At 42.1% G+C, this 23,736-nt stretch overlaps 1 protein-coding gene and 1 long non-coding RNA gene across 4 annotated transcripts in view; one reads left to right on the top strand and one right to left on the bottom strand.

Moving 5' to 3' along the window:
• The first annotated feature begins 475 nt into the window (after positions 1-475).
• Positions 476-23,736, top strand: part of LEKR1 (leucine, glutamate and lysine rich 1) — an 80,949-nt gene continuing 57,688 nt past the window's right edge. The window contains exon 1 of the mRNA XM_087725330.1: positions 476-684. The gene's annotated coding sequence lies outside the window, so the exon portion shown is untranslated. The remainder of the gene's footprint in view (positions 685-23,736) is intronic.
• LOC148043557 (uncharacterized) lies at positions 15,657-23,251 on the bottom strand. 3 transcript variants are annotated; one of them, XR_015697998.1, is made up of 4 exons: positions 23,184-23,251; positions 21,456-21,617; positions 20,606-20,857; positions 15,657-17,951 (listed from the first exon to the last, which is right to left on the bottom strand). It is a non-coding gene; the product is annotated as an uncharacterized LOC148043557 (long non-coding RNA). The 3 variants fall into 3 exon arrangements; XR_015697997.1 differs by lacking the exon at positions 23,184-23,251 and having other exon boundaries at positions 21,456-21,691; XR_015697999.1 differs by lacking the exon at positions 23,184-23,251 and having other exon boundaries at positions 20,606-20,774; positions 21,456-21,691.

The following is a 23,736-nucleotide window of genomic DNA, read 5'->3' as shown; positions in this document are numbered from 1 at the left end:
AGTGCCACTTATTTGCTGGTAGGTGTGCATACATGAATCACCTCTCAGAACTCCCATCTTTCTTAGTTTGCAAATGATGATCATGTGATATGGCCGGCTATGGCATCATAATCACAAGCAAGGCACCTAAGCATCCATATCGAGAACATGTGAATGCAGGGATGCTGAAATGTTTGGAACTTTTAAGGACTGGTAAGTTATTTTTTTCTGTATTGTTTTAACTCTGAACAGTCACTGAATGAATGGACGTAAATTGAGGATTAAGTACTAAAAGATGGGTCACTAGTTCAGAAATTTAAACAGAAAGCAAAGGTAGAATCTGCAGTTCAAATGCTGAACAGGTGTGGCTGACCACAGGGTATAGTTTAAAAAAAAGTCAAAAAGGTGGCCACAAGAGTTGCTCATAAAAAAATGAAGTTTTTATCACACCATTGTAGAGGTTTACTTTTTGATTGTACCCCCAGGACACCCCCCTCCCCAAATATGGGACCATTGTGAAAAGGAAGGAAGGAAGGCAAGCAGGAAGGACAAGACAATTGCAAATTGGGGCAAGTACACAATGCATTGGGAAACCTAAGTGCAGAGGAATGAGATTTGAAAAAAATGTTCATCTGAATGTGACTCAAACGTGTCAACTCTGAATATGTGGCTCAAACGTGTCAAATCTGAATATGTGACTCAAAGGTGAGATTGAGTAGATGACATAATGCACATGTCAAATTCCAGATGTACATTTATTGATGAAAAGCAATAGCCACTCGAATAGATGGCATATGAGGAAATAGGCAATGAGTACATGCATTATAAGGTTGTATCACCCTGTAAGTTTCTAAATCATTATTGTGTGACCCAGAATTCAGTATTCTGAGACTGAGTTGGAGTCTTTCAATCTTGAATTCATAACTGTCTCGATTTATAACATATCTCGATGTCGACCATTGATATATTGTCAGAAAACCTCTTGTGGAAATAAAAAAATATGGATTCAAATCATTTTTATTCTTTTATTATGAACTAGATGAATTACCACCATTGCTGAGCACAGCAATTATGCAATTGCTTCCATACCAGGTGCTATTGATTTTTATGGAAGAGAAATTGCTTCATAGAATTATTTTAATGGAAAATAAAGCTTCAATGGATTTTTCATTGGTAGAATATGGTGTCATCTAATATTTTGGAAGTATAGCAATAAGAACTCTACAGTTGTTCCCACACTTGTGATTTACAGCATTTTACAGCATCTTCCAGTTATTAAAAAACAAAGAGAGCTTTACTTTGTCAGTTTAGCCTAGTGGTTAATGTGTTGGCCTAGAAACCAGGAGATTATGAGTTCTAGTCCTGCTTTAGGCATGAAAGCTAGCTGGTGACTTTGGGCTTGTCCCTCTCTCAACCCAATCTACATCACAAGATTGTTATGGGGAAAATAGGAGAAAACTGTATTATGTATGTTTGTCATCTTGAATTACTTATAAAGTAATAAAGATGGGATAAAAATCAAATAAACAAATAAAATGATGGCTGGGTGATGTTATAAGATGCTATAACTAAAACCTGGCTCTGCCAATTGGAATGGATTATCCTGGAGATAGCATTGGATTGAAGATCCCACCTGCAGTCTACTTTATACCCTCTGGCATATTAGGTTTTTTTTTGTTAATTTCGATGTATTTATTATCTTGTTTTAATCTTTTAAAATATAGCTTTATTGTAAGCCGCCAACAATCGCAGGACAGCAAGATGAGTGGTGAATAAATTTAATCAATCAATCATTAAATCATGAATGAATGACCTGGAGAAATATGTGCTTCCTGTCGGTTTCTTTCCCTTCCCATCTTTCTTTCTCACCCACTTTTTGTGTACTGCAGCCCCCCCCCTTTTCAAAAATTTTGATATTAATTCTTTTGGGTTAATGTGCTCATCAATTGTTTTCTTCCTCCACATGTTCTGAAGAGTCTCAGGTAATCCTCAAGGTAAGAACATTAACAACAGTTTGAAGTTACGATAGCTTTGGGGGGAAAAAGTGAGTTATGATCTTTCCTTGATGAAGTTACAACTGTTGCACCACCCGTGTGATCACATCATTAATTAATTCAGGTGATTGCCAACCAGTTTTGTATTTACAAAGATTGCAGCATTTTTCAACCCAAGTCATATGATTTTGATTTGCAACCGTCCCAGTTGGTTTCCAACAAAGTCAAGCAGGAAAGCTGGGTTTGGTTAACAACTGCATAAATCACTTAAGAATCATGCTTCATTTAATGATCATGGTAAAACGGCCATACAATTGGGTCGCTTAATGACTGAATTGCTTAGCAATCAAAATTCTGGTCTCAATTGTGCTCAAAATCCAAGGCCTACCTGTATGTACAGGGCGGGGCATAACCTTTTCCTAGGGGGTCACAGCAACACTTGTAATAACAACACAAATAATTCATACACCATTCGAAAGCCCATCAAAAACTGAGTTTATTGACACGATTTAATAGTCAGTATGACCACCATTAGCCCTTCGAACAGCATTCAAACGAGGTGGATAAGAACACAACAAATCTTCAAACAGTTCCGTTCGATTTTCCAGAGGGCGGGGCATAACCTTTTCCTAGGGGGTCACAGCAAGATCAACAGCAGTTTACAACTTCCGCGACACCTCATTTTAAAGCCCATAAAAAACTGAATTGAATGAGCTATTAAATGTTAAATTTGTTTCGGTTGAAACTTTGAGAATGAATTTGGAAACTGTGTTGAAAAATCTGGAAAATCGAACGGAACTGTTTGAAGATTTGTTGTGTTCTTATCCACCTCGTTTGAATGCTGTTCGAAGGGCTAATGGTGGTCATACTGACTATTAAATCGTGTCAATAAACTCAGTTTTTGATGGGCTTTCGAATGGTGTATGAATTATTTGTGTTGTTATTACAAGTGTTGCTGTGACCCCCTAGGAAAAGGTTATGCCCCGCCCTGTACCTCATATCCCACTCAGAATAGCTTTTTGGCTTTTCTTAGAATTTCTATCTTATCTCCTTTTGAGTTCATCAAAATCACTGCTCAAATTATCTTTTATCTTGTTAATTGAATCATATGCTCTCCTCCTCCCAGCCACTGGGAAGGTTCCAAAGTTTTTTCCCCAGCTCAGCATTCTCTCTCACACTTCCCTCCCTGTTTTTTAAATGATTAAATCTGCTTCAGACTAGGAGGTATTCCTAACTCAGTATAATCTATGCCAAAGAAAGACAACTTTCCCCTCCTTCGGGAAAAAGAAAACTTATTTGTTTTGGTATGTGTGTTTCAATAATTGGCCATCAGATGCAGAACTTCAGCAGTTATAACTTCCCCAGCACCTTTGGAGTGGGTGGGTAGCTGGCTGGGTTATAGATTCTTTCAATGCTTTAAATTACAGGGGCGCGAGGGGTGGTGGTGTTCAACAGTTGAACCAATTATAAGCAGAGGTGGTGACCTCCCCTTCACTGTATATGTTCAAGCAGAGGCTAAAAGCATGATTTAATTTTTGAGCACAGCAAGAGTCTGGACTTAGTAGTTTAAACTGGCTGCTTCCATCTCTAAAGTTTTGTGAGTGTTGGCAACATATCCTGAAGAAGGACAGACAAAGTTTGGGAGTGGATGTGGCCTGTGCATTGTGGGTTGTGCTTTCCACCCTACATTTGATGGACAGATGAAGAGCACTTCTCCAGGATTTCCAACAGCACCCTGTCATAAAATTTTAAGGATTGCATTTTGCAAATTGAAAGCATGCAAGCTCTTCCCCATCTGACTGACTAACCCCTGGTTACCCACTGCACATGGAGGGGCCAGGGAAATGTTCTTCCCATAGCCGTAGGTTTATTGGTTTGGCTCCCCCCACAAAGAAAAAATAATAACAGCACTGAATGAATCCATTGGAACTGGGCAGCTATAACAATTTCAAAGCAAGTAAATAAGTGGGCATTTTGGCTTCTCCATTCCATCAGTGATTCCTTACCCAACCCAACCATCCATGGCGGTACTGTATTGAGCAGAAGCTCAGGATTTCACTAAGCATGAAACAGTGGTGGCGTTCAGTCAGATCGCTCCTATTCGGGAGAATCGGTTGTTAACTTTCTAAGCAGTTCAGAGAACCGGTTGTTGGAAGAAATCTCATTTTGGATTTTTTCCACTTTAATCTTATAAGGAAGACAGGAAGGAAACATTCTGGTGTGGTTTCTAGCCTAATCTTTATTGCCCTGCTTACAGAAACTGCCTCTCCGGTTAACCCCTATTACATTGTAACAGCTAAGACGAAGCGCCCATCAACATGAGTGACATTGAGTTGGCCACGCCCACCCAGTCACATGACCACCGAGCCACACCTAACCAGCTGGCCATTAGGGCAGAGGACCAGTTGTTAAATTTTTTGAACTACACGACTACACGGAAGGTTCCCAAAAGACGCAGGAATGGTTTCTCACAATTTGAAATAAAGAGAGGATAACCAAGAGGGTTTTTTTAAGTAAGGTATTGTATCTGGGCTGCCAAAATCTGGAAAAAAAAGATGTAATTTTCTGCCATTTAATCCAGTGAAAAAATTTAAACTGCAAACTATTGGGAGTGATCAAGTCATAGTGGTGATAAGAAAGAACAGAAGCAGTATAGGTAGTCCTCGACTTACAACAGTTCTCTTAGTGACTGTTCAGTTAAAACGGTACTGAAAGAAGTGACTTATGACCATTTTTCACACTTATGACCATTGCAGCATCTCTAGTCACATGATCAAGATGTGGACGCTTAGCAACTGACTCATAGTTATAATGATTGCAGTGTACTGTCTGACAAGCAAAGTCAATGGGGAAGTGAGATTCACTTAATTACCATATAATTAACTTAAAAACGGTAGCAATTCACGTAACATCTGTGGCAAGGAAGTTCGTGACACGAGACAAAATTCAATTTAATCTGAATTAACTTATCTGATTTGAATTTTTTCAAATTCTATCCCACACCTAAACACAATTTGTGACAGTGTATTGCCAACAGTAACAGTACACTGTTGATGCAAAGTACTACTCTCTTTTTTCTATTCATTTTTAACACACATACACACACACACACACAACTTCACAGGTGAGATTCGAATACAGCCTGATTTCAGGCCCCAGCAACTTGTTGAAAATAAATGTACTGAATCTGCTTTGTTAAAGGGGAAAAAAATCCCCATCTCAATATGACACTAAGATACATAGTAGCAGTACAATAGTTATCATACATCATCTTTGCTAAAATTTACAAATAGCAGGAATATTTGCATAAAAGGTTGTTCTGTCTCCAAGAAGCAAAAAAAAATCCTATAAAAATAATTTTAAAAAATTCCTTCTTTATAGGACTGAAAAGGTTCCACGATCTTCTCCTTATAAAATAGGTTTGATTTAAAAAATTTCCTCTTTGTCTTCGTTATGTTCTTACTCTCTTGTCTTACTCTCCTGAGAGTAATATGATAATAACACACTACCGCAAATTTATCTTGTACTAGAGGAGAAAACATTAGCTGAGAGATACCTGCTCTGTGCACACAGTTTCGTTTATAATGAGAAAAAGACATCCTGTAGCTGATGGGAAGCAGTTCTGAAAAAGGTCTCTTGGCGCCCAGGCCATGATTTCATACATTATTACCTTAATTCCTCCAATGCACCGCTTGCCCTCTGAGTCGTGATTCCTTAAATGCAGTGGGAGACCTTGTGTGTGGGTTTAAGTGCTAAGCAAGAGTAAAGCTTCCTTTAGGAGAAAACAATAGAAGTGAGAAAATGAATTGTTGTAGCATGCATTTCAGATTCTTAGATTGCCTAACAGCGACTCCTGACAATGAGTCTTACATTACTTTTAAAAACAGAGTTTCGATAAAACTGTGTGGGTTTAATGTTGAAGTGATCCATATGAACATAACCAAAAGTATCTAGTTTGGCTATGGTTTTGGGGAAAGTTTCTGGAAGCAACTTGCTGTTACATAAAGCGTGAAACAATTAGTAGGCGAAATTTAGACATTACAACATGTTAAGTCACAGTTGGGTTTCACACAATATGTATAATCAACAGAAAGTAATTAATTGACGAGTGCTTTGTAAGATAAAGGGTGGCTCAGTGGCTAGGACGCTGAGCTTGTCAATCAGAAGGTCGGCAGTTCAGCAGTTCCAATTCCTAGCACCATGTAATGGAATGAGCTCCCAGCTTCTGCCAACCTAGCCGTTCAAAAAGCACGTTAAAAAATGCAAGTAGAAAAATAGGGACCACTTTGATGGGAAGACAACAGCTTTCCGTGCGCCTTTGGCATTTAATCATGCCAGCCACATGACCATGGAGACATCTTTGGACAGCGCTGGCTCTTTGGCTTTGAAACAAAGATAAGCATCACCCCTAGAGCCAGAAACAACTAGCACACATGTCATTCCTAGTCCTTGTTTTTGGTTACACAACCATACCTAATTCATCCAACCATTTTCGTAGTTTTTATCCTCCAGCCCCCTAATCATCTTTGTTGCTCTTCTCTGCAATCTTTGTAGAGCCTCAACATCTTTTTCGTATTGTGGCAACCCAAACTCGATGCAGTCTCCCAAGTGTGATCTCACCAATGCATTATAAAGTGTCATTAACACTTCACGTGATCTTGATTCTCTCCCTCTGTTAATGCAGTTTAGGACTGCATTGGTTTTGGCGGCTGCAGCTCAGAACTTTATTGGGTTTCTTTTGTGAGCTTCATTTCCTTGCAAACGATGAAATCGAAGCTCATGAAAGAAAAATATCTTACCTGTTGCCAAGCTTCTGGTGTTGGGATGCCCTGCCTCCTGCCGGCCAGCTGGTCTTTGGGCTTCTGCTGCGCATGTGTGATTGTGCGTGCATGTGCAAACTGCGTGCTTGCACACACGCAGAGTTTGGGCACTCGGTGTCCAAAAGGTTCGCTATCACTGATCTAAACTCTATCCTTTTTCCTCTTGCCTTTTTCTGTGTAATGGATATTTGGCCATTCTCACCGAGTTAGCTGGGATTTGTTGAGGTAATTGTTCTCAACATTTGGAAACGGTTAGTCGCTGCTCTATCGTTGTCACTCCAAATACACTGTACAATTTGAAGAAGCCATTCTTATATCTGAAGAGCATCAGGTTGTTGACAGCTTTTTGTAGTGCCACCACTGTATAATAACACAACAAATTTGGGAGAAAGTTTTGCAAGTTATCCAGATACATCAATACTGGGACTTTTTGGCAAAGTCTGAGTATAGTGGAACTGCACCATCCATTAGTGTTTTGTAGCTGGAGCCACCTTCCCAAAATGGCACCTTGTATGTATCTTGAGACTATAACTCCCAAGAATCTTGCTAGCACAGGACTGTAATATAAAACTCCGGGAAGACTATGCTATATATATGTATTTTTTTTTCTTTTTGCAGAAGCTGTAGTATGTAACTACTGGCGTTCACAACATCAGTTTCTTCACCCAGTTACGATAAGCTATTCTCATCCCATTATGGTCAACAGCTAAGAGTTTAGAAACAGTTTCTGTTTCCAATAATTAAAAAGATGTTTCATCAACATTAATTCCAGAAGCCGGGTCATGTTGCAATATATATTGTCACAAATCCAAACACAGATTAACTTGAATTTAAAAAAATGATCCCTAATCCAGAACATTGTATTCTTTGAGAACATAATAAATAGCATTACTGTAAAATGAAACCGCTTTGGTGTTTTATCTTTAGCCTGGTTAAAAAGGGGAATAATCTGGAATACTTCCCTTTCTTCAGCACCTGTTTTTCCTAGCCGTTTTATTTATTTATTTATATTTATTTATTCATGTACAATATAACAGGTATAAGTATAAACATGGACATGCACACAAGAAATGGGCACGAATAAATGGTGACAGTAGGACAGGGAGGGAAGGCACATTGGTGCGCTTATACACGCCCCCTTAGGAATGGGATGAGGTCCACAGTAGACAGTTTAAGGTTAAAGTTATGGGGGTTTGAGGATGTAAAATAAAACCGCTTTGCTGTTTTATCTGTAGTTTGGTTAAAAATGGGAATAATGTAGAATACTCAAGTCAAACTCTTGTATCCCTAAGATCCACCAATGAGAGTAAACAGTAGCAGAGTTGGAAGGGACCTGGGAGGACATCTAGTCCAATCCCCTGTTCACGCAGTTCACCTGTAGAGGTCCCTTACAGTTCCTGCCTAGGAACAAGCCTTTTGTATCCTCAGTGCAAAATCCTATTTTCTAGAGCTGTGTAGTTTGGATAAATTGTAATAAGACTTCTTGCTAAATTCAGCGTCATTCTGATACTGTTAAGTATTCAGTTAAGAGCTTTAGGTAAGGAAGGAGTGTGGTTGCCCACATGTTGCAGAACTGAGGGGGAGCTCAGGGGGTCCCGAGGGACGAAGTCGCGGTTATTTCTGCAACTCTTTTCTCATTCAATGCTCACAGCGAGTTGCCTGAATTATAAAAGACGGGGTAGGGGGCGCGGGAAGGGAGGAGGGGGAGACGGGAGAAAGCAAAGGAGGGAAAACATTTCGCGTTCAGCACAGAGGCGCTTGCAGCTGCTTCTTGCAACCTGCGTGTTGGTGCGACTGCACACGCTCACTACGTTGCTCTGCGGGCTGCCGCCACCACCACCTCCTCCTCTCCCCCCCTCCCCCCAGTTTGCAACCTCTCACGCTTTACACTCTGCTCTATACCGATCCGCAACCGCTTTGAGTCACCGTTCCCAGGTTCCCCAGGCGAGCGTGGTTCCCCTTTGGGTTCAATTTGGGGGAAAAAAAGAAAGGCGCTCGCGTGCGTAATGAGTCGATTTCGCCCGACCTAGACGGCGGGAAGAGGCGGGCGGGCGGGCTTTTGTTCTGCTCTCCTCCTCCTCCTCCTCCTCTCATCCGGCAGCGCTGCCGGCTGGCTTCTGCGTGACAAGCCCATTTCACCACCCCACCGCTGCGGTTATTTAAACCGATCTGGCTGCCGAGCTGCACGACACCCTTCGCCTGAACTCCGCACGGCGATAGCGTGAGAAGAGCCAAGGCTGCGTGGAGGGGACTTGTCCCCAGCGTCCCTCTCTCGCGTCCAGCCGTGCTCTCTCTGCCCTCGGTCCCCTCCTCCTCCTCCTCTCCCTCCCCGAAAGCGGCTTCTCGTGCGAGGCTCACGCGGGAGAGGAACATATGTTCAAAGGGCAACATCAAACGTAGAGATGGCAGGAGCGCCTTTGTTTCCCCCATGCCGATCAAAGAGCCCGGCGCTTCTCTTTGCTCGCCCTTCCTCCCTTCTCTTGTAATGCATTCAAGGCTCCGAATTGCTTTAAGGGAGCCTCCCGGGGTGGTGGGGAATAGTGGTGGTGTGGGGGGGGGGGTAAGGACAACAAAATAATTATGGTAATGCTGCTCAATTTGTGACCTGGTTTCTTTGCACGCCATCTGGCTAACAGCATGTCAGGCGTCGGGGCCTGCTTGCAATTACCGGCGTCTTGCCGCAATCGGAAACTTTCGGCGAAAGTTTGCCCTCAAGTTAATTCGGGAAGCACCGTCTGTTTGCAACTCCAGCCCCGCCCTTGCTTGCCTAAACACTACTCGCCATTCAGTGCCGCCTCTACCCGCCCAGCAATTTTATGCCATGGTTAAACGCTTGCCAATTGGCAGGCCAACCCAAAGCATGCCTGTTGGGAAGTGAATCTCGTTTGTTTCAATTCTCGAGAAAGCAAGTAGAATCAGCTTGGATAAATCATTTCAGCCCAGGAGGACCCCCTATCCCATTAAGGTGCCTTCTTTTTTGAACACATCCCCTCGTTCAAGGGTCAGCAACCTGCGGTTCTAGAGCCACATGCGTCCCTCGTCCCTGTGCTGCGGCTCCCTGTTGCCAATCAGTCAGCATCACAATTTTGAGAGGAACTTCTAGTGAAGGGGATAAGGAAGCAGAGCACACCAGGAGGATACTCTATGGCAGTGTTTTTCAACCACTGTGCCGTGGCACACTAGTGTGCCGTGACATAGTGTAAGGTGTGCCGTGGGAAAATTACTTTATATATAGTCAATATAGGCACAGAGTTAAATTTTTTTAACATTTTCTAATGGTGGTGTGTCTCGTGATTTTTTTCATGAAAAAAGTGTGCCTTTGCACAAAAATGGTTGAAAAACACTGCTCTATGGCAAGGGACAGGTTTTCCCCGTCAGCTCCACAATTGATGGGGCTTTTGGTTAGGACAGGTAAAGGAAAAAGGACAACGCACTAGGAGGAGACTTTGGTGGGAAAACTGGACTTCCGGTTGGCTCCAGAATTGAATGGGTGGGGGGGCTTCTGGTTGGGACTTTTGAGTGTTTAATGTTGCCGACCCCTGCCCTAGTTGTTGGAGAGAACCAGAAATTGATTTCCTGGGGGGGCAGGGGGGGGTAAGATTACAAAACATATCAGCTTAAACCAACATGGACACATGTATGACTGATAGTCCACAAGCATCTGGAATTCGTAAGATTTTCCACCCTTGTTCTAAAAGGAATTCCAGGAATATTATCCATCTTGAGACAGACAAATCCTGCCTTCTGGGTTAGCATTTTCTAAAGCTTCAAGCAGTCGATGTTAACCTTTTGAGTGTATATAGCTTTCTTGTGTAATAGAACATGAACTTTCACCTTGTAAAACTGTACAAGTGCTAAGCAGCACTTTAAAAGTGATGATTTATTAAAGGGATCTGCAAAACAGGGAAGGAGGTATGAGATAATCTAGTCATGTTACCTAGGACCTTCTGGTGGGAGAATGTGCAGATTGCTATCAATGTTCAGAAACATTAGGCAATCCACATTCAATAAACTGAAATGTTACAATAAGTATGTATATCTTTTAGGAGGAGTTATATGGTTGAATCAACTTCGCTGCAGAAAAGGGAAGTTGAACAAAAGGATTTTATCGCTGTTGTCCGGGCATTTTTTATGTTTTTACATGGCAGTAAACACTTTACATTTCCACTGGCAGAAATGCAGGAATGATAGACCATATGCTGTTTCTGTGTATTTGATCTTGCTTTAAATGGCAGATACCAATCTCCCAATCTCATATAAAAGCAACAGGTGTGCATACATACACAAAGCTTACATGTTTCCCTTTAGTTGCTATGTAAGTTAAAGTAATAACCATATAAGGGGGGGGGGTGTAAAACAGGAGCAGGTGGCCTTATCTTTCAGCTAAAATTACAGTGTTGCAGTAATGCGTGCTAAGATCATATGTCCATTCACCTATGGATGCTTTCCATAAAACCATATTTCAGTTTTGGATCATCTTTAATTCTATGTCCTTATGAGAAGGACATTATGAGAAGTTAAGGCACCCTATGTTGATATCCTGAGATGTGCTGAACCAGTGCCGTAGTCCTTGACTTACAACCGATTGCTTAGCAACTGTTTAAAGTAGCAACAGACTCAAAAAAGGTACTTATGACCTGGATTTGAAGTTGTTTCCCCAGCTTACAATTACGACTATTTGCAGAATTCTGCAGCCACATGACCACAACTTACTTGCAGACAATGGGTTTGCTTAATAACTGCTATGTTCGCTTAATGACTGGATTCACTTAATGACCATGGTTTGCTTAACTGCCACAAAAAAGTTGCAAAATTGGCTTGGTCATGTGAGAACCAGCTTAATGATCAGGATGACTTATGACCATAGTTCCAGGTTCAATTACAGTCATGAGTCAAGGACTACTTGTTACAGAAAATCCATTGTTAACATTGAGCATTTTAGTTTGCTTAAAAGTAGGACTAATGCGGCAACCATACACATCTGCCTGGAGGAAAATTTCACTGACCTCATTAGACTTCCCCCTAAATAATTATAGAAATATAAATTTCAATCTTATTGTAATTAATCCACAATAGGTCCCACCGACTTCAATGGATCATATTGCTGGATAAAATATAGGTAAAGGTAAAGGTTCCCCTCGCACATATGTGCTAGTTGTTCCCAACTCTAGGGGGCGCTGCTCATCTCCATTTCAAAGCCGAAGAGCCAGCACTGTCCGAAGACATCTCTGTGGTCATGTGGCCAGCATGACCAAATACCAAAGGCTCATGGAACACTGTTACCTTCCCACCAAAGGTGGTTCCTATTTTTCTACTTGCATTTTTACATGCTTTCGAACTGCTAGGTTGGCAGAAGCTGAGACAAGTAATGGGAGCTCATTCCATTACGCAGCGCTAGGGATTCGAACCACCAAACTGCCAACCTTTCTGATATACAAGCTCAGAGTCTTAGCCACTGTAGATAAAATATACGATTCCGTAAAATACATGGTGCGTTAACCAAATTGCGTACAAACCTTTGACAGCCACAGAAATGTAATTCTAGTTGAAAACTCTGATTGTCACATCAGCTGTATTGGAATGCTAATAAAGATGGGAAAGTGGCCAAATCTGACATGAAGCATGTAAATAACATTAAACATTTATTCAGTATATGTCATATCATACAAGAACTAGCAATATATATTAACATTTCACCTTGATTAGTAGAACACAGTAAAATATAAAAGTTGAAAAGATCTATGTCCAAATACTAATGGCTAGGCCATCTGACCATTGAAGCATAGTGTCGGGTATATGAAAAAAAAATCAGATATATTCTTATAGCCTGTCACAATGTGATTTACAGTTTGACATGGGTCAAACTGCAGTCACACTGAGGGGAGGATACGGTGCCCCATTTATACAAAGAGTCCTGGCAGATGCCATTTGAGGTGAAAATCCTACACAGGATTGTCCATAACTTTGATAGTTCAAAGCCTTTTTTTTTTTTTTGTAGGGCCATTTATATGTCTTTCTATGGGCATTCAGCAAACCTTCTGGCTTTCCATTGGGAACTGATGTTAAAGTTATGGAACAGATGTTGTACAAGTGCCACTGGGGCCCTAGCATTGAACCCTCCAACTGATCAATGAGAAAGGTTGACGTGCACCAGTAGGAGTGAATTGTTCGTAATACTTTTTTTTACTTTTAATTAAAACAAAAGGTTGCCTTAGAAAAGCACCATTATTCCTTGTGCAAAGTAGCGAAAAAGGTACTGCCTGCAAATTTTTTTACTGTATCTTCAATTATATTTTATCCAGAAATGCAAAAAATGAAAACTACAGGAATATTCCCGATTGATTTATTTCTATAATTCTGCAAGATTCTGGGTGGCTTATATTATTACAAATAGGAAAACACAATTAAAAAAAACCCAAGCCATGCATGTGTAGAATAAGACAAAGATAAATAAAATAAAATTCTACAGGAGGCCAGCATACACACTACTGCACAATTTGAGGGAGCAGTCAGGTTATCAAGGAACTTTTAATATCAGGGTAGAGCCCTACAAAGGAGGCCAATGGAGCAAGTGGCCAGTTTTAAGTTTCTGGGTGTAATCATAAAAGAGGATCTGACCTGGGGTGCTCACATTGCAGCACTGGTCAAAAGGGCCCAGCAGAGATTATACTATCTGAGACTTCTCAGGAAATAACAACGGAATGAAAAACTGCTGGTGACCTTCTACCGCTGCACCATAGAGAGTATTTTAATTTACTGCACATTTGTATCAGAGGTGGGCTGCGCCCAGATTGGCTGAACTGGTAGTGGTGATGGTGGTGGGAGGCTCTGTCCCAGGGGTGGGTTCCTGCCAGTTGTAACCTCTTCTATAGAAGACGTTCCACAAATCTACCACCGGTTCCAGCTCCCTCCCCCTGCCCGTCCACACCACGCTTGCCCCGCCTGCCGCTCAATGATTGGCTGGCTCACCAATCGCCCCGCCCACCTCTAAGAGTCCTATCTAAACCTTAAAGTCTTAAAGCTGTCAAGTTTGAACACCCCTGGGGTTTTTTTCCTAAAGGGTTAGGGGTGCAAGGATCTTGTAACTTGACAGCTTTAAGACTTGCATGCTTCAAATGCCAGAGTTCCTGAGCCAACATGACTGTAGGAGGAATTCTGGGAGTTGAAGTCCAGGAATCTTAAACCTGTCAAGTTTGAACACCCCTGGGTTTTTTTCTAAAGGGTTAGAGGTGCAAGGGTCTTATAACTTGACAGCTTTAAAACTTGCGTGCTTCAAATGCCAGAGTTTCTGAGCGAACATTTTGGTTGCTAAGCAAGAGTGTTATTAAGTGAGTTTCACCACATTTTACAAGTTGGCCATGCCCACCTAGTCACATGGCTACCAAGCCATTCCCACTCAGTCACATGGCTGACAAGCCACTCCCACCCAGTCACATGGCCGGCAAGCCACTCCCACAAAGCAGGCCACCCTTACAGAAGAGGTTCTAAAAATGTTTGAAACCCACCACTGCTCTGCCCACCCGCCCGAACGCTTCTGTGCATGTGCAGAAGCCTTGCGCATGCACGAGCAAAGAGGTAGTAAACCAGTTAGCAACTCACCACTGCTGTGCATGGTTTGCCAATTGCACAGTGGCAGATAGGACAGCCCTCCAGAGTGTTAACGTCATTGCCCAGGGGATCATTGGATGCCTTCTCCCCACTTTGGAAGACCTTTATAATTCCCGGTGCCTTAAGAAAGTTCAAAACATTCTTAAAGATCCACCTCCTCCTGGGCACCTTTTTTTTTTTAAACTATTACCAGCTGGCAGACAGTACAGGGTAATAAAAACAAGGACAAATAGGCTGCAAAACAACTTCTATCCTAGGGCAGTAACTATATTGAATTCTAGAGTATAGTGCAATATTAATGGAAGATCAAGTTTTCAATTTCAATTGTATAGCATGTGAAGGATTTTTTATTTTTATAGTTATAATGTACACTGAAGATGGCATTTAATTTCATCGTACGATGTGCAGTGACAATAAACCTAAACTAAACTAAACCTAAAGCTAAACCTAACCTAAACCAGAGATCTTTTGAGTAAATACTATTCCAGGTGGCATGCCCCATAGGTCCTGAAAAGATGGCATTAATTGAAGGACCCTGGACTTTGCCAGATTTTATGAGACGGGCAGAACCATAACAGATGGGGCTTCCTCAAATAACCAGGTGCCATCCGTCCAGTGTGGAAGTCAGTTTGTTCTCTTCTGTGCTGGACAGTAATGCTGATAGGAACATTCCAAGAGCAAAGGAGCTTCCTCTGTTGAACCAGTGCAGGTCAGATTTTGTAAGTTGTTATTAAAAGTCATCTGGGCAGCAGGCTGTTGTGAAGCCAGTAACACTGCTGGCATTACAAGAATGCAAAAGCTGGACAGTGTGCTAGGATCGAGTGTAACATAGACGAAAGGTTAAAAGAGCACCAGGGGAGTCAATGAATAGTGTTAGTATATGAGGGACTTTGATTAGAGGCCTCCGGTTTTGTAATGTATTTCATAATGTCAGGAATATCTGCTTTGCTGCCCCATGGAGAGATCTCTAAGCTTATAGCACTGAGCTGGGAATTTTGTTTTTATTGCTGTGAAATTCATTTTTAAAGCCTTCTGAATGAAACAAAATGTGCCATTTCTCATTTTAGACTCTTTTTACAGAGGTTGGGTTTACTTAGCACTGAACCAGTGAAAGCCTTGTTTGGCTTTGCTTAATTATGTTGATAAAAAAACTTGAACAAAAAGTCACTGAATTTAAGACACAGAGTTAGAATCTATCATTGCCCTTGCCTGACTGCAATTGAATTAGCACAAAAGACATAGAATAGAATTATTGGCCAAGTGTGATTGGACACACAAGGAATTTATCTTTGGCGCATATGCTCTCAGTATACATAAAAGAAAAGATATATTTGTCACGAATCATAAGATACAACACTTAATGATAATCATAGGGTACAAATAAGCAATCAAATCACACCAGGAAATAATCAATATGATCCTAAGGATACAAGCAACAAAGTTACAGTCGTGCAGTCATAAGTGGGAGGACATGGGTGATAGGTATGATGAAAAGACTAATAGTAATGCAGCCTTAGTGAATAGTTTGACAGTGTTGAGGGAATTATTTGTTTAACAGCATTCGCTGTTCGGGAAAAAAAACTGTTCTTGTGTCTAGTTGTTTTAGTGTGCAGTGCCCTATAGCGTCATTTTGAGGGTAGGAATTGAAGCAATTTATGTCCAGGATGCAAGGGGGTCTATAAATATTTTCATGGCCCTCTCTTTAACTTGGGCAATAGACAGGTTTTCAATGGAAGGCAGTGTCAGGGTTCCAAATGGCATCCAAAGGTAAATCAGAGTCCAAGGCAAAAGATTCCTCAAAGTTCCAATTTATTAAGAGATTTATTAAGAGACCCCCTTCATTTCGGATTGTTTCTACCCAAAACAGTAAAGTTAATTGGCTGAAACAAAATTGCGAGCTTCCATACACACTCCAGTTACTGGGTTGTCGGCTTCAATGGTTAAAAAAAAATGAAGAAGAAAACCTTACATCAATACAGGATGCAGCGAGAAAGCAGGAGCTTAAAGGAAAACATTGCCTCCAGCTATCGGAGGGATTTTGGCACCTCCAGCAAAGCAGACTCTAAGGGCTTCTTCCTCCTCCTCTCTGCCTCCTCCTTTCTCCTGCCGCTGCAAATCCCTTTGGGAGATCAAAGGGGTTTGGTCCACAATACTTTTGCCAAGTTCAGGATTAACCAAGTCATAGGGCCAGCTTTTAGTTCCGCACGCAAAGCTCTCAGCAGCCTGTCTCCAAGCTGGGTGAGGGAGAGAGGGGTGAGGGTTGGATATGTGCTGTCATCTGGACTGAATGTGCAAAGTAAAGCTGAAAAATAAATAATGTGGGCAGTAATACAATGGAAAAGGACAGTGGCACAGGATGGCTGAAGGGAGAACCCGGTGCAGGAATCGGATTGCCACCCTGCATTAAGAAACATGTGTGACTTGGAGGAATGCCTGGGGCTTTAAGCGCAAGTTGTTATCTTGGCCGCAGAGGGGAATGTTAGCAGCCAAAAGGAGGGCTCTGCTGGAAGTCACAACTGATCAGAAAGTGTTTCCCTCAAACTTGAAATAAACAGGAATGAGAACCAGTTTCCAGTAATGAGGATGAAGGAAATATTCCCTGCATAAAAGCTGAAGGGGCATTCCCCTCTCTGTTTCACTCCACAGGTTCCCAAAGCATCTTTGGATTACTTGGAGTTCTTTAAGTGGTGAGGCATTACTGCTTTGCATGCCAGCTTTGTCAACATTATTTAAATGCACACACATCTGCATTTTCTTTAGAAGTGAGAGAAATAACTCTTTATACATCGCCTTACGCAACTCATAAGCCACAGGGCAATTTTGGATAGTCGTGATCAATTTCATCCACGGAATTAATATGAGCTTATTATAAAGAAAGAGGAAAAAAGTCCAGATAGCTGACATTGCGATATCTGATGAAAAGAAAGAACTGGAGGAAATCATGAAGTATAAAGACCTGCAAATAGGAGCAGCATAACTGTGGCAAAAGAAAGCAAAGGTTGTACTAATAGGTAGCTTGGGCGCAATGCCCAAACATCTGGAACACCACTGGAACAGCATCGGCATGGACAAGCTCACCATCAGTCAATTGTAAAATGCAGTTTTGTTTGGAACAGCTTGTGTCCTGTGACGATTCCTTTATTATTATTAAACAACCATGTCTGCCTGTCCCAGATCGTCGGGAAGGACTCGACTGATGGACAAAATGCACATCCAATTTACACATCTGGATGACTGCGCAACCAACCATAGTAATAGCAATTTGTTAAACTTGTATGCTGCTCAACTCTCAGCAAGACAGGAAGGCTCACAACAAATTAAATGAAAGATAAAAAAAATAAATAAATAAAAGATGGCAAGTGTGATGAAGCCAAAGGCCTGGGTGAAAAGTCAGCTCTTCGAAACAACAGCAGAATGGGAGCCATCTGGATCCAGGCAGGAACCTCGTTCCTTAGAGCTGTACGTAATTCATTGTTTGTAGGTTGTGCCCTTGTCAGGAAACTTGTTTTATCATTCTCTAGCTGAGGATTTCTATGCAACTGCAGTCCAACTGATAACAGAGGGAACAGATCCAAGAAGAAAACATTAAGAGTCTGACTATGCTGAATAGCTTTTCTGTCTTTCTGCAGTTCACAGCTTGATAGGTTGCTGTGCAATTTGATTAAAAGGGGACTTAAACAAACAGAGCTTTATAAAAATCACAGCTTTACTGAAAATTAATTATCTTTAAAATGCAAGCAAAAATAAGTACATATAAATTACTAGATAAATACTATTCCATCCAATTACGGTAGAACCACAACCCTTAATACTTTGAACATTCAGCTAACATTGTTTCCCTCCCCCCCTCTCCGCACATCCTCATACCCTGATTCAACTTCTGTTCCTAATCACAGAGCTGAATCTCCTATAGATTAGTTGCAGCCTCTAAATGCATCCCCTTTTTTATCTCCACTTGACAAAACACAAAGGGAGGAGACTGCATAGTCAGAGCACAATCAAAGTTGTTCATAAAATCAATGCAAATCAGCTTAATGAAATTCATTTAGCAAAAACACAGACCTTTCCTAGCATTAATACAATTTATGGCCTAGCAAAAAGATTAAAGCATGTTCAATCTTTTAACCTAAAAGTCTGTAAGTATCAGATAGATCTGGGCAGCTGGCCATTACTATTCATAAATGTTCAAGGGCTTAGTTCTGATTTTGTTAGAAGAATTTCCTTGGTCCAATTTTCTGAGCCAGGTCACGAATAAACACAAATGGGCAGCTGCTAGAAGCAGAGTAGTTTATGCATTCAACCACGTACAATGGTTGAAGGTGGCCTACATCATTAGGGGTCTACTAGTAGAGGTATATATCATGACAAGTGGTCTTTGATGTTTAGATATGCAGATTGAGGTACCCTGCCTCCTGCTTTGATCATGAGGTGTAAGTTAATATGTGTATTGAATATTTCTTTGACTGGGAAGGAAGATACTCCCTAGGTGTGGATTATTATAAGGGGTCTGGCATCTTCCCTTATCTTGAGGGGATGCCTGTGGTTTTTTTTTTTAATGGAGCTAGTGAGGTGCTAGTCTAAATGTTAGGATTGTTATGTTCATTCCGAGGTTTGACGGCAGTTTAGAGGGTTGATAAAGAGGAGTGGAGTCAAATCGGATGCTTTTAACTTCCAATCTTCTTTTCTATATTTTTTTCTGTTCAAATTCTAACATTTTTTCTAACATTCCCCCCTTGTGCAGGGATAAGATATTGAATTCCATGCATTGATAAAAAGATTTCTAAAAATTCTGATTACCATAACTTTGATCAATTTGGATTGTCATAAGGGGGGGGAGGGTTGCCTTTGATTTGTGGTGTTCCATTTTTTGATGGCATGGGAGACATTCCCAGATCTGCCCTAGGTAGGTGGGTGTGCATTAAAAAGAGCCGAGGTGGCACAGTGGTTAAATGCAGCACTGCAGGCTACTTCAGCTGACTGCAGTTCTGCAGTTCAAATCTCACCGGCTCATGGTTGACTCAGCCTTCCATCCTTCCGAGGTGGGTAAAATGAGGACCCGGATTGTTGTTGGGGGCAATATGCTGACTCTGTAAACCGCTTAGAGAGGGCTGAAAGCCCTATGAAGTGGTATATAAGTCTAACTGCTATTGCTATTGCTATTGCATTGGGCAGGGAAGCAGGAACATATTGAGAATGCCACCCAAATTCCATTATGAAAGATGCTTTCTTGGGAGAAAGAGACTGATCATTGTATTGAAACAGAAAGCAATTCCTTAGTATTGGCTATTGCTTAGCATGTCCCAAGCCATGTTCTCATATAGATCATATCAGTCCATGGAGGCTCTATCAAACATTATCAAACCTTGTTTTTCCTCCCCACTTTTCACCCTTATCAGATTTAATGTTAAGAGATAAAGATATAATGTTAAGTTATTCTCAAGAAAGCTGAAAGGCTATAAAGGTAAAACACAGGTAAAAAGTCACACATCCCTTTTACCCCCCTCACCAGCCAGGATTAAGCCAACAATTCTGGAATGCTTTTGTATATAGGCAGATGATATGCAAATCACTCTTGTGGGGCAGCACAGCAGGTAAAGCAGTAGGGCAGCTGGGAAGACAAAAGCTATGCCTCCCTGCCCTCACAGCTAAGTCTTTTTATAGAAGCAACTATCTTTTCCTTATTGTAGCAGCTCTAGCAAAAGGCTCTGAGTTTAATTTTGAAAAAAAGGGCTTAAAGTCTAGTTCATTTACTACAATCAGTTTTTGTACTAGAGTGGGAAGCAAGCTCCCTGCAACTCCTCCAAGTCTGGCAGACTAAAAAGAAATAAAAAATTACATCAGGACTCTTGGTTTGAGAAAATGACCCCCCCCCCCCCCAAACCATAAGGGAAATAGGAAACTCTTCATAACATTTTCCTGGGGGGAAAACAACAACAGCTGGGGTTTCTCTCCCGATGTTTTTTTATGTTATTAAGTCCATCTTGACTCCTAGGAACTAGGAGCAGTCCCTGCAGTCTTCTTGGCAACGTTTTCAGAAGTGGCCTGCCAGGGCCTCCTTCTTAGGGCTGAGGGAGGATGACTAGTCCAAAAACATCCAGCTGGCTTTCATAGCTGGGGCACAACTTGAACACAGAGCCCCATGCTTTCTAGACTGGTGTCTTAACCATTACTGGCTCTCCTTAAAAAAAAAACAACTCAGCTAACCCTTTGCCTTCTTTACTTGGCTCCAAGCGGTGGTGGGTTCCTACTGTTTCAGACCGGTTCAGCCGAACTGGTAGTGGTTTGGCGGCCTGGGGTGTTGGAACCGGCAGCGACCCAGGCTGGCCACGCCCCCAAACCAGTTCTTCGGGCGGTGCCATCTTGTTTTTCAGTTCTGTATATGTGCAGAACAATTTTAATTGCAGTGCGCGCGCATCCAGCAAACCGGCAGTAGTGCCTGCTGGAACTTATCCCTGGCTTCAAGAAAAAGGACAACACATTTAGTACACACATTTAACAATAACTTGTCACCTCTTTTGCAGTAGCAGGAAGTTCCAAGTACACGTGCTTTATTAGACCTTAAGTTGTATTATACAGAATCGTATCAAACTTTATGCCCTTGGTCCTTTGTCTAGAACCAAAATGCAACAATAAAATAAAAATAAAAATAAATCACTCAGATCCTGACACACAACAAACCACAACACACACAGCACCAACCCTTCTTCCACTCCTCCCCATATCCCATTCACGTACAGCCAACAGTCATAAACTTTCTACAAAGCATGTACTCTAAAAATTAAGAATAATATTCCATCAGTTGTTCTCAGTTGCTTCCCCTGGGTCTTTTCCACACAAAGAGGGGAAAGACCCCCTCTGCCTCTCAACTTTAGGCTTGGTTTTTTACAACAGTCAATAGAGGCCACTTGTCAACGACCCTCCTTCCCCGCTCCCCATATTCTCCCTCCATGAGAGATTGCGAAGATTCAGTCAATAGGTCCTCCAGTCCGGCTGGGGAAGCCACCAAATTGGGCCATTCTCATGGGGGCCAACATTGGTCAATGAGATATCCTACCAGCCATCCTGGTACTTGTTCCTGAGCATACTTTTTCTCCTCTTTTGCCTGGATTCATTCCTCTGTTAGTATTCGCCTCACAGCATCGTTTCCATTTAAATATTTGCAGAAGAGATACCAAAGAAGGGGAACATCAAGAGAGGCATACAAACCTTAATAAAGCTTAGAAAAGGTTGATTAAGAAATTGCTCCAAAACACCTACAATATCAGGAGGATATGATCCCAATGGTGGGGAGGGCCCTTGCCCTTTCTCTAGAGGGAACTGAAGAAGTTTCTTGGATAAGCAGCAAAATAAGCCTTTTGAAAAGCACCTTTGGGACAACCATGACCTGGATGATTGAGAATCTCCATGGAGAGAGGTTTTTAACTTCCAACATTCTTTCCTATGTTTTTTTCTATTTAGATTCCAACATTTTTCTAACAATTTAAACAAGGGCAGTTAGAATAATGCAAGAGGGATGCCTCTTTGTTTTTCTTTCCAAGATAATAAAATCTAGTCCCCATACCAAGCGAAGTGGGACTTTCTTGTTTAATTGAGTGTTCCATTTAGGTAGAATTGTCAAAAATGAAATACCACCCCCCCAAAAAATTGGGTAGAAGTTCAACAGATGTAGTGATACGCTACAACAATACAAAGAAGAAAAAGAAACTATGTTGAATTTCAGCCTACCATCACAGAAAGAAGAGGCAAGTGATAGCTCCCTGATTTTTCTTGAATAACTAAACATGGGGAATAGAAAAAAGAATTGTGGGAAATAACAGTAACACGGCTCTTCTGCTGTACTTCATCCTTAATGTGAGCTTTTTTGGTTTGGTCATGCATGATGTGTGATTATGGCTTATTCAATAAATGATGATTAAAGTGCCAGTGAACCTAGTCACTGTAGGACTCTGGCTGGAAACACTCTTGATTGGATTTGCACGTGTAACAAGCTGGATGGAGACTGCATTGTGTGAACTCGTCAGCTTAATTAATATGTACAAATGGTCTGTTTTGTGCTAAAAGTGTTGTTTTGCCAGTCAGAAAAACAAAACTAAGATAGAAATTTAAACCAGGTCAGATCAGGATAGCTAGGCCTGTGCATCCTTTGACACTATACCCCAGAGGTCCCCAAACTTGGCAACTTTAAGACTTGTGGACTTCAACTCCCAGAATTCTCCAGGCAGCTCTGGAGAATCTAGAGAGATGGCTGGAGAATTCTGGGAGTTGAAGTCCACAAGTCTTAAAGTTGCCAAGTTTGGAGACTTCTGCTATAATCTAACATTTCTATATAATACACAACCACCGTGGATCGAAAAAGCCTCGTCACAATTTAGCCTTTTCAACATCAACTGCGTCCTCTTCGATCGTGATCCGTAATCACTGGGATGACCTCTTCCTTCCTTCCCTTCCCTTTCTTTCTCTGTTCTCTCTGCCGCCTCCCACTTTCGAGTCGTGCCCTGCGGTACAACTGCGCTCCCTTTCCCCCCAGGGCGTCCTGTGCGCCCTGCTTTTGAGGCCGCGTCTCCCAGGGAAGCAAGATCGTGACAACGATCGCTTGCAGCAGCGTCAGCCACTTCCCTCCCTGGGTTGAATCACACCGTGCGAAGCCGCGCCGGAGCTCCCCGGGGGGGGGAGAAGAGGCAACCCTCAAGTCGCTTTGCCTGCCTTGACACGCACAAGGAAGGCGGAGCCGGAGCCAAAAGCGCCCGCGGTTTCCGTGCTGGACCTTGACTCCTCCAAGTACCTCGCGTGTGCGACTGGCACGCAATACCAGCTGCTCCTGCCTCCAAAGCGCCGGGGCTTGCGTGCTTGCGACGGGATCAGCGGGTTGACGCTGCAGCGCGCACGCACACCGCGGCTCCCTCCCTGTCCTAGTGACCCCGCCGTCATCTTCCTTTTGCTATCGCGGAGCTGCTTTGCAGGTTTCGCGCTTGGCAGGAGATGCCTAATTGCTAATCCAAGGCGGGGCAGTTTGGGACGAGCAGGGAACGTTCGTCCTGGGAGCGCTGCAGAAACTGGAACGCGGAGTCTCCGCGCTTATCGGAAGGCGGAGTTGTTTTGACCGGATCTCACCTCTCGTAAGCGGCGGCATAAAATACCCTTTTGGCCCCAAAGGGTGAGCGTGTAAAAAAGATGGGCGCCCCGAGAGCCTCTACAGAATCTAGGCTTTTCATTGGTAGTTCTTCGGTTGTTGTTATTATTATTGTTGTTATTTAAATATAACCTTCCTGTGATATTCGTGAAGTTGTAAAGGTCACTACAAGATTTGTTTTATCTTTTATCTCCCAGGATATTTC

The sequence above is a fragment of the Thamnophis sirtalis genome, unplaced genomic scaffold, assembly GCF_051295495.1.
Source record: "Thamnophis sirtalis isolate CommonGarterSnake01/CBP01778 unplaced genomic scaffold, rThaSir2_p1.2 scaffold_11, whole genome shotgun sequence".
NCBI lineage: Eukaryota > Metazoa > Chordata > Lepidosauria > Squamata > Natricidae > Thamnophis > Thamnophis sirtalis.
This window is presented reverse-complemented; position numbering and strand designations above follow the sequence as displayed.